At 35.5% G+C, this 11,960-nt stretch overlaps 1 long non-coding RNA gene across 1 annotated transcript in view; it reads left to right on the top strand.

Annotated features, from left to right (window-relative positions):
* The window catches only part of LOC136832217 (uncharacterized), a 106,937-nt gene extending 100,912 nt beyond the window's left edge, over window positions 1-6,025 (top strand). The window contains exon 3 of the long non-coding RNA XR_010851126.1: window positions 5,738-6,025. This is a non-coding gene — a long non-coding RNA (uncharacterized lncRNA). The remainder of the gene's footprint in view (window positions 1-5,737) is intronic.
* The last annotated feature ends 5,935 nt before the right edge of the window (window positions 6,026-11,960 follow it).

Genomic DNA, 11,960 nt, shown 5'->3' on the forward strand with positions numbered 1-11,960 from the left:
CTTCTCTGTCTCTCTCAGTTTACATAAATCAAATTTTAACATTTTTCAATGTAACCACTCTGTCATCTTACATATATCATATTTTAACATTTCCTTCAATGTAGCCCACCTCTCTCTCTCTCTCTCTCTCTCTCTCTCTCTCTCTCTCTCTCTCTCTCTCTCTCAAAATTTCATATTTTAAGCTATATCTATCCCACGTGTTCTCTCTCTATCTTTCTCTTTACTCTAAATTTACTCTAAAGTTGCGCATACGGAGACCCTTCCAATATTTTCGAATGTTTGCATTTATATTCGAACCACAACAGCAAAGTAAAGAAACAAATATCCACATAGTGTTGTTAGGAGCGTTACGTCTCTATAAACCTGAATATATTGACAATTTAACAGATGTAATTATGGTTACAGAAAATTAATTGTCTTGATATCGTGTTAGACATGACAGCTGCCAAAGAGTTTCTTTGTGAATAACAACAGAAAACTATTTTTACATCTTGTTCCTAAACTGCTATGGGACTAATAAATTATGTGATTTTTCATTTAGATGCACATGAGAAGCATCTTCTTTTGGCCAGCTCTAACGGAATATATAACATTTAATTCCTTACTTGTCTAGGTGCCCAAATAAATTAAGTCACTGTCCGTAGATGGGACATTAATTTTACAAATGATGTTCTTATTCGGGTGAGGACATGTATTTACAGTGTTATTTTATGAAAAGATTCCACTTACAATAAATATTTTCAACGCTGATTTAATGGACACAGAGCCCATGAAATGTGCCAAACAAAGGGTATTCTCAGGTTGGCATATAAAATTTAAGCCAAAGGTCAAGCGCTGAAAGGGAAATTAAGAGTAGAAAAGATTTAAAAGGAGTAACAGGAGAAAAACATTGCCGTTACGCTATGAAACAATTGTTAGGAAAGGGTGGAAAGTCAGATGGAAGAATGAGAATATGAACAGAGATACAGTAAAAGTAATGAAATGGGTTAGCTAGGAGCCGAAGGGACGTTGCAAAGAACCTTAAGTAATGCCTGCAGTGCACCTTATAAGGTGCACTGGCGGCACTACCCTCCTACGGGGGGCGTTCTTAGGTCATTCTTACTTTCTGTTACTTTTATTGTAATATTAGTTATAGCTTCTTGTAGCGAGTATCCAGTGGACACCAAAAGTTCCTACCCATTTCTCTAATGTTCCTTAGTTCATTATCAAGGAATTCAGGACTGACAACGCGTAATGACTCCCGAAGTACATCCCTCAAACCTTCAAATATTTGAATTATCTTGACACTAAAAATGGAAAAAATTCTAAGAAAGGGGGTATATCTTCTCGCGCCGTGCATTTTTGTCAAGATGATGAATTACAACGCATTGTGTTTTGTTGATATTAACTTTGGCCCCGGGAATGAATATGAACATTTCCGCGAGTTTATGTATCGTACTGTGATGGCATTGTTTACTATAACAATGTTTATGATTTTACAGTTAGTTAAGAAAATTCTTGCCAGTCGGAATGGACAGGAACCTAAGACAACGGACGCTCCCATTGAGATAGATGAAAGATTAGCGCATCTAAGGGAAGTGTGCGAACGGGGATACAAGAAGAGGATACAAGTTGTGTCTAATCCACAGGACCAGTACAACTTGAAGGGAATAAGTTGCGTATATAGCGAGATGGATCACGAAATACTTGGCGTCAACCAGGAGGTAAAACGACTCGACAAGGAAAATTTGAACAGAAAGGGTGAGACTGAAAGCCTTGAAAAACAAAGCACAGGGAAGGAAAGGAAGATTCTGTGCTTGAGAAGGGAAATGGCAGTCATTACACAAAAACTGGATAGGCTGGGTGGAAACCTGCAAGAACTGGTGAAGAAGGTTCGAAGCGAAAAGGAAAATCCGAAACATGCCCAAATGGAAGAGAAGGAGGGTCTTGTTAAAGAAAACATAATCTTTACAATTGTACAGGCTAAATGGAAAGGTAAATGCAAAGAAGTGGTCAGTGCTGCAAATGAAGTTGATAATTCAATGGCCATAGAGAAGATTTTTTTGACTGAAGAGGAAATCTTGCTACAGAAAGAAGGTTCAGGTTGAAGTAAAGGCAAACGCTCAGTTGCAAGAACAAAGCGAAAGAAGAAGGAAGAATGAACAGTCAGAGGATGACTTAAACGTAACTAAATTGACTCGTGAAGGCTTTACTGAAAGCACAGGAAGAATTCGTGTAAATGTGCTCGGGACCAGTAGCGACATTTGGTTACAGAAGGAAGAGAGAGCATTCAGTGAGAGGGGTGTTGAAGTTTCGGAGAGAAGAGAGGTAATCATGCAAGAAGAAGAAAAAGGAAAATTCCCAATAGTGACCCCTGTAAAAGAATGAATGAACAAGCTCTGCATTTAGACGGAGGTGGACAGAATTATTCACAAGAGAGTGGAGAAGAACCCCAAACTCATTGCCAGCAGGGTAATTCAAGGCAAGTTGCGCAGAGAACTGTTACTTACAGAAATAATGGAAAATCGTGTAACCAATCCCAAATTGGCCAGCCATTTGACGACAGACGAATACTGCATTCCAGCAAGACAGGTGGGGGAAACCTTCGTGCTTTACGCCAGATGGATCAGCCATGGGGATGGGAAAGTGACCAGACGCATTACCATTACGAGACACAAGAACCCCAGTATTTTTACCAAGATGGTCCACAGTCAACTGAAATTTCGAAATACAACAGAGCGCGTATTTTAGATCAACCAGGGGTCATTAAAGTAAACCTAAAAACGTGGAAACTTTACCTGCCGCCTGCGACACCTATGATGAATAGGGGTTTTCAGGAGAGTTTTGCCATTCGGAGGTGTGAAAAACCGAATTTCCAAAATCTCATTCAGATTCAAGTATCTAAAAGGAAAACCGTAGATGTCGTTATAGGAGCTCAAGACGTGACAGCAGGCTTAGTTACCGATGAGGGACTTGACTGCTCTTTGATGACGCGCCATATGGCCAAAAAGTTGAGAATTCTCCACATGATGATTCCAGCGGAAGGGGACAAGAAGGTTTTTGGAACTCAAACTCCGATTGGAGTCATCAGAAATGTCTCAGTCCGGTTTCCAAACACCAGTTTGGTGGTCGAGGTTGACTTCTACATTCAGGACAGAGTAATGGACCCACAAATTAGCCTTGGGAATCATATTCTGTCAGAGTATGGATTCATTTGGACATTCTCCAGACACACCAAAATGTCAGTACTCTGGGTATGGCCACACTTTCGGCAGGAAAACACTCTTCAGATAAATCCTCTGATGTTTAAAGTATGGACTGCTGATCCCTCTGAAGATTCGAAAAACACCGAAAATCCCGGGCGCTACGAACTTTTAGCCCAGGTAACAGAAAGAACGGGGACTTATGTGAGAAAAAATTTCTTAGCTAAGAAAAAATTAAGATGGGGAAATATTGAATCTCCAAATAACTTCAGAAAAGTGTAAATTCGGAAAAGGTAAAGTTGATGTAGAGAGATATTATAATATACCATGGTGCCAAGGAGATATCTCATTAGGAACTGACTATTTGAGGAAATTATCAGCGATCGTTGATTATTATGATTGTATCATGTATGTAGAGACAACGGACCATGTATGGTATTGTATTAATCTCAGATTGGAACAATAAAAGTGAGTCTTTGAAAATTCGAATGGAGAAAGTGGTTTTATTCACCTACATTGATGCTCACTGAGCATTATTATAATGTTATTATTACCATAAAATGAAATGCGTAGTAATCTTAAATACCTCTTGTCTAGGTAGAGTCTACAACAATGTTTTTTTTATACTAGGCAACGACCCACCCACACATGCATCATATATACACACACACACGCGTTATATATATAAGTACTATATATCTTATATATACAGTATATATGTATATATATATATATATATATATATATATATATATATATATATATATATTTATATATATATATATATTATATATGTGTGTATGTATGTATATTATGTATTTAAATTATGTATATATATAAGACAAGAAAGTACCTAGGATCTCAAGTGTTTCAGTTTTCCTTCCTGGCTGTAACTGTTCATTAGAAGTCATCACGTTTCTACCTTTTTCATGATTTAAAATCAAACTTTTATATATATATATATATATATATATATATATATATATATATATATATATATATATATATATATATATATATATATATATATATATATATATATATATGATGCATGTGCATAGGTGGGTCGTTGCCCAGTATAAAAACCATTGTTGTAGACTCTACATTCACATAACTCAGGTTCCTAGAGCGCAAGAGGTATTTACGATTACTACGCATTTCATTTTTATGAATTATAAATGACATATTCATCATTTATAATTCCCCTTCGGTGTTATTCCCGAGGTTGAGTGAACTGCATATTAAACGACATTTGTAGCTTAATGCTTGTTTATATAAAAAATGTCATGGCGTTTGTGACAAAAAATTCATAAATGTAGAGACACCAATCGAAGAAACTCATTCAGGAAATTGAGAAATTACAATATAAACTCAATGGCCTGTAGACAGCCATCCCTTTTTTTATTATTATTATTATTATTATTATTATTATTATTATTATTATTATTATTATTATTATTATTATTATTATGTATAGTAAAACCAAATTACTGGATGCTGATGCTGAACAATCTGAATTTGATAGGTATAGGGTAATAGGCCATTCACCTCGAGATTAAAAGAACCATCGGCCTGTGTGACGTCAGTGACACGACATATGAAAGGTAAACATGCGCTCTGGCCGACCTCAATTATACAGACCTTGTATACCGGTACTTATATATGGGATGACACACGGTACGGAGAGCATTTTTTGTTTATTGGCCTGTGATTCAGGACCCATCCCATTTTCAAAAGCTAACTCAGGACATAAAATGTAACATATGAGTAAAACTCAGTCGAAAAAGATATTGTACAAAACTATACTAAACCCCAAAACACTTAGCTGAAACTATTTTTTGAAAACTTCAAAATTGAAATCTTTAATAATTGTTTAAAGAATTCTAAAATCGACAGAGAAGAGGCAATTGGCGCTGGTGCAATAATTTAAAAATTTCTATTATTATTATTATTATTATTATTATTATTATTATTATTATTATTATTATTATTATTATTATTATTATTATTATTATTATTATTATGTATAGTAAAACCAAATTACTGGATGCTGATGCTGAACAATCTGAATTTGATAGGTATAGGGTAATAGGCCATTCACCTCGAGATTAAAAGAACCATCGGCCTGTGTGACGTCAGTGACACGACATATGAAAGGTAAACATGCGCTCTGGCCGACCTCAATTATACAGACCTTGTATACCGGTACTTATATATGGGATGACACACGGTACGGAGAGCATTTTTTGTTTATTGGCCTGTGATTCGGGACCCATCCCATTTTCAAAGCTAACTCAGGACATAAAATGTAACATATGAGTAAAACTCAGTCGAAAAAGATATTGTACAAAACTATACTAAACCCCAAAACACTTAGCTGAAACTATTTTTTGAAAACTTCAAAATTGAAATCTTTAATAATTGTTTAAAGAATTCTAAAATCGACAGAGAAGAGGCAATTGGCGCTGGTGCAATAATTTAAAAATTTCTATAGTATTCGTCGTTTTGCTCTTCGATGTATTTTCTCTAATGGTTGATTATTCTGTGTTTTTCAGAGTACATCCAGTTCAGTGGCTAACTCCCCGATGAGAATCAGTGCAAACCTTAGGTAGTCTTTTGGTGGAACCCGCGCAGTTTCCAAGATTGCATCTCAGACGAGTAAACAAGTAAACGTATAGACCACCGAAGTTTGCCCAAGAGGAGGGAGAGAATCCTCTTTGAAAATGAATCCTGAGGTCAGGGAATTTTTCAAAATCAGTTTCAAATCCAGACTTGGAAAACTCCCTCAAAATAGCACTTTAATTTCTTTCCTGTATTTTTCATCGTTAATAAATGGTGATGAGGCATAAGCCACAAAGGCATTTTTGGAACAGCGGTTTTTTGGATCTTTGGGCGATATAATTTAGCTAAAAATTTATGAACAGGTTCATGAAGTTACTTTCTATAAAACTAATTATTCTTGAATAATTGTTATAGAAAAAATAATCTCACTGTGAAAGGATGCCCAGTCGGTCGAAAGAGAAAAAGCCTTATGAACATGATTCAGTTATGACAGTAATTAATCTTAAAATCATGAAAACAAAAAAGCAAAACATATCGGTACCTAAACCAGTAAACGTCTTTTTCCTTCGTACGCAAGTTTCCGGTAATGTCTGCCCTCTGCTCTCAGTTAATTAATATTTGCATTAACATTCATTTCTATGTGAAGAAGTAATATACAACGTTAGCTATAGTGGTGTGTGAAAGAGCTTTCTGTGAGGGAGAACAAAGCTTTCTACTTTGGCATAGTCAGTAATATTATGTGGTTGTAACTAAAATAATTTTGTAAGTCTAAATCTGTATGAGGGATAAAACTTATTCTCTCATTTAATTGGCAGTTACATTAGCATTCGTACATAGCACAGGAGAAAGCAATTTCGAAATTTCAGCTACAGAGACATGAGAGAAAGCTTTCTATGAAAATATACTTGAGGCTAACATCAGGTATGCATTAAAGTGATACTGACTTCTGAGAGTGACAAAAAAAAAAATAGTTGTCTGGTGTGGTGTGACTGATAATGTTGTGTGTATGCAACTCAAAAACACTTGGATGTGAGTTCGAATCTGGTTGATGGTCGAAACTTATTTATTGTCAGTTGCCACTTGATACATTACATATGTATATAAATATACAGTATATATATATATATATATATATATATATATATATATATATATATATATATATATATATATATGTGTGTGTGTGTGTGTGTGTGTGTGTGTGTGTGTGTGTGTGTGTGTGTGTGTGTGTGTGTTTTCTGAATGCCATTTATTCCTACCCATTTTACATCTTGTGTTACTTTTTCCGTAAATGGTTATTTCCTTCTTTATTAATTTCCTCCAGTATTCTTTTGGGCATCCAATTCCTTTAATTATCTTTTGACCACTACGTCTTTTTGATCTCTTATTTTCCTATCTAATTATTTCTTCTAATTTTATCGTTTGCCTATGGTTGTGTCTGTACTATTTTTTCTTCCTCTATCACCTTCCTCTTGTATACTTTTAGTAACTTCTCTGCAGCAGGTAGGACGTGTCTGTGACGTGCTCTGTGAAAAGTGCCTGACTTGCTCTATGTTCAAAGAGGAAGGAAAAAGAGAAACTAAATACTGTAGAAATTAAATCAAGTAAAGGGAAGATCAAACTATCATGCGAACATTATCTCATAATTATCGAAGCAGCACGTAAAGATGGAACATTAAATAAAATACTGGAGAAGGATGAGTCAACCCAAATCGAGAAAGAGTCAGCAGCCTGCGGACATTGCTCTGGGGAAGTTGATGAGGAAGAAACTTGCTAGGAAATGTGTGACGTTGGTTTCATCATGAAAGTTCAGGCATCGAGGTTCAGATACACACCCATACTTCGTAGTGATAACATATTGTGCATCTGTAATAACTGCAAGAGGCCTGAACAAAGAAATAAAAGAAAACACAGAGATATTAACTTGATTCAGGATTCGGCAGAAAACTAGTGACGTAATGATCAACATAGATGAAATCTAAAACAAAATTGATAATGTTGATAAAGATGTGAACACCATGACAAAATGGACAAATTTATGCTGAATTTCTAAAGACAAAAAAAATGCTTCTGATCAAATCTACAAACGAAGAGAACAGAGCAGCTAAAGAAAAGAGACAAATTATGAGTAGAATAACGGCGCCAGTTGAACAGGTCAAAACAACAAGAGATGGACACTTACTTGTAAGATTTCCAGACATGAAAAACTTGGAAAAGGCAAAAATGGAGATTCAGACAATCAACAGTATATCAGTAAATGAGAAAGTTAAACTTAAACCAAAAATGAAAGTAGTCTATGTCCCGAAGTATGAAGCTGATATTGTCGATAACATTGTAAAGAAAAATCCATGGATAGGTAGCCTCATTTCTGAAAATGACGACCTGAAAATTGTAAAGGAAATGATAGCCAAAGATGACAAATATAAACATTAATATATAATCAAATGCACACCACAAATACGAAAGGCTATCTGTGATAGAGGTGACAAATTGTGTACACTGTATAGCCGTTGCAAAGTATACGACTGTTACATGCCCTATCAATGCTGTAAATGTCAGGAATTTGGTCACAGCGCAACAAATTGTAGAAATGACCAAGCTTGCCCTAGATGTGGTGGAAATCACAAATCAAATGAATATTCTAGCAACATCTTCGAGAGTAAAAATTGTGCAAAGAAAGGTCATAGTGATACTAAACATAAAACATATGGCAATAAGTGCATAGTATATAAAGAATATGGGTCAAAGATGAAAAATAATACGGATCAAGGTTTTGACTAATAATCTTCTATGCAATTTAATACAAGAGGAAAGCAAATTTAAAAAAAGAACGAAAGACTCTCCTATTCTGCAGGAGCTACGATACTTACGAGAAAACACTGAAAGACAATTACAAAATCAATATGGTTTTGACTGATAATCTTCTATGCAATTTAATACAAGAAGAAAGCACATTTAAAAAAGAACGAAAGACTCACCTATTCTGCAGGAGCTACGATACTTACGAGAAAACACTGAAAGACAATTACAAAATATAAGAAGCACCTTATTTTGAAAACGTACAAGGGCCCCCCAGAGAGGGAATTATCCATGTGGAGGGCTGTACATAAAACCAAAGTGAAACAGCGTCTTCATTATGAAATGTATTCTGCTGTTTTGTTTATATGTCTGCATTTTAATTATTTCTGCTCACCCTTAATGTATTCATTCTGTCTCATCTGATATGCAAAAATGTTGCTGTGCTCTGTAAAACTGAAGTGCGATGTAAGAAATCGAAAGTACTGTAGATATTTTCCTTCGTCTACAACTATTTCCCTAACGTTTTTAAACACTTTGTCATTTCTGATTTTTCCTATATAGCTCGAATGATTTATTTATTAATTTGCTAAAATATCTGTTCTTCTAATAACTGATCTCTTGCTGTATTTCCCATTGCCTTCTGTTATTTCTTTCTAATGGACACCACATTCTTTGGAAGCTTGAATTTCAAGTCATTGGCATCTTTGGTTGGCTTGTTCCACATGAATAAGGTTCATCTTCTGAATAATAATAATAATAATAATAATAATAATAATAATAATAATAATAATAATAGCAAGAAGAGGATCGTGTCAAGTAATACTACTTAAAGTCTGAATATGTTGAACCTGAAAGCTAACAACCGGGGAAGATGTAAGGATGAGGTCTGTGATAACTGCAGAATAGAGGAGGACAGCACAGAACATTTGTTCAGGTGTAAAACCTTACAGAAAATAGAAAACTTAACATTAGAGACTCTGAAAGCCCCGAACAGAAAACTAGTGGAATATATAAGAATAGCCATGAAAATAAAGGACGTCACCAACCCAGGAAGCAACGGCACCAGTTAAAAAGTAATAGTAACGTAAAAGGGAGGAGTAATAAAAGTAAATAAATTCGAAATATTAAGTAACATCTGGAAGGTTAAGGGGTTGGGTGCTAAATTAAATGAAAAACTGTTAAATGATATATATAACGTAAAGTAAAAATAAAATTGTATTGATATATATATATATATATATATATATATATATATATATATATATATATATATATATATATATATATATAAATGTAAAGTAAAAATAAAATTGTGTAAAATTGTATTCAAGGGAATAAAGCTTCGCACCTCATGAGAATCGTGTAGTGTGCCCGCAACTGTGTTTGTGGAGTGAGCGCTTAGGAACCAGGAACCAGGAACCTTTCGGCTTTCGTCGCGTAAAAGAAAGAAGACGACTGTTTGAAACAATCACAAGCTCGCCGAAACGTTCCGCGAAAGTTACACCACCACCATCTATTTGAATTACCATGTGCTTGCAGTGGGTTAATTGACGCCTGGTGGACATTATTGATGGAAAATTAACACGCTATTGAATATTTTTGAATAGAATTACTTTGAGAAAGCGCCGCCTACACCAGTTAGGCTGGAAGAGGGGACACCGCACGCTGGGGTAGTTTCTCGAAACTACTGTCAGACTCTTATACATAATACGAGAATCTCGTCTTTTTTTCCGTTGAATTCATCAAGAATCGACGATGAATGTCACCCAAAGTATAGAACTGAGTAACTACCGTGACCAGCACTTCAAGGTGAGCAAAGTACGGTTGGCTAATTCTAAGGGAGAACTTCGTGTGAGTATCCTAGGCTAGCTTAGACTTGCTTATACCTACTTTGCGAGGGAAATACTTATAATTACCTTACAGCTGGAACGAAGAAAATGTTGAAGTATTTATTTTATATTTCTTGTTTCTATAATATTTTGGTAGGCTATCATAAGTAGCCTAGCTTAACGGATGTGGCAGGCTACCGATAAATTTACGCTAGCCCTGGCCTTAGGCTATACCCTAAGCCTAGTCGGGTGAATCATTCGTATATTGGGAGTGAATGCAGAGTAAGGGATCAGGGCTACTGTAGACCTTGAAGGCATTCCAGGGTGAAATATAACCTAACCTAACCCCTAAGTAATTTATGACCCCCATACATAGCATTCTACCCATGGTATGGAATACACAGGCCTAAATCACTGGATAGCTAAGCAGTAGGCCTTGCAGAAATATATGGTGTACCCTAGGTAAGTCCGTGAGTAAACATGTAGGCTACTTTAATACCACAGCCACTTCTGCCAGTGCTGTGTTTACTACCAAACCCACTGGAATGAATGCTAAAACATAAACATATGACAGTAACTGTCTTTGTAACCTTAAAAATGGGATAGATTTTCTTTTGATTTTAACTGACTTTTCTTTAATGCCACAGGCTAACTCTCCCCTCCCTGGCTTAGTCCCGTTTCTATATGGGGTCACCATTTTGAATGAGCTACTTCCATCCATCTCTGTGCTGCGCGCCTGTTTCATCAAGTCCCTTCTCTCTCAAGTCCTCTCCCTCACAGTTTCTCTATCTCTTTATTGGTCTTCCTCATCTTCTACTCAGCACTTCCATCTCCATAGCACTTATGTCTTCCAGTATGGTGTTCCTCCCTTCTCAGTAGGTGTCCATACCATCTAAGTCTCCCCTCCATTACTTTCTTTGATCATTCAACCATCTGTGTTGACCCTCTGATATACTCATTCGTAATCCTATCCTCCCTCGTTATGCCAGAAATACATCTTGATACTCTCATCTCTGCCTCAACTTGATATTGGAGTTTTTATGCTGTGGTCGTGAGTCTTTTAATGTGCCTAATAAGAAAATCATAAGAAATCTATTGCAAATTCACTGTTATAGAGATATTTATCATCTATTCTTCAACATAAGTTCGTTACTAAAACTGGCGCTCTTGGGAGTTGCTTTAGTATCGAATTGTAAATTTACTAATTTTTCAGATTAAGCATTTGAAGGAGACTTAAGAACATAGTATAAAAACTCCAGCTTCAAATTATGGCATCAGATACTAGGCTATGATAATACCGTACTGGCCTATGTCTTTAAATGTAGTAGAGTTTGGGAATTGCTGTAAATTAAGAAAATTTGTTTATAAATAGGCTATTGGTAAAAATTTATATTTTGATAAGCTAGTAAATGTATGTACTAGGTAATCCTTATTTAGTTTGTCAAAGTTTTATTGTAAAAATACCCTCATGAGGCATCTACAGGTTTATACATTACACACAGCACAATGCCTTTGAATGTCTTATGTTTGATGATATTGATTACATGATCGTGAATACAGTTGCACATTATAAATGACAAAGATGTCA

The sequence above is a fragment of the Macrobrachium rosenbergii genome, chromosome 49, assembly GCF_040412425.1.
Source record: "Macrobrachium rosenbergii isolate ZJJX-2024 chromosome 49, ASM4041242v1, whole genome shotgun sequence".
In the NCBI taxonomy this organism is placed as follows: Eukaryota; Metazoa; Arthropoda; class Malacostraca; order Decapoda; family Palaemonidae; genus Macrobrachium; species Macrobrachium rosenbergii.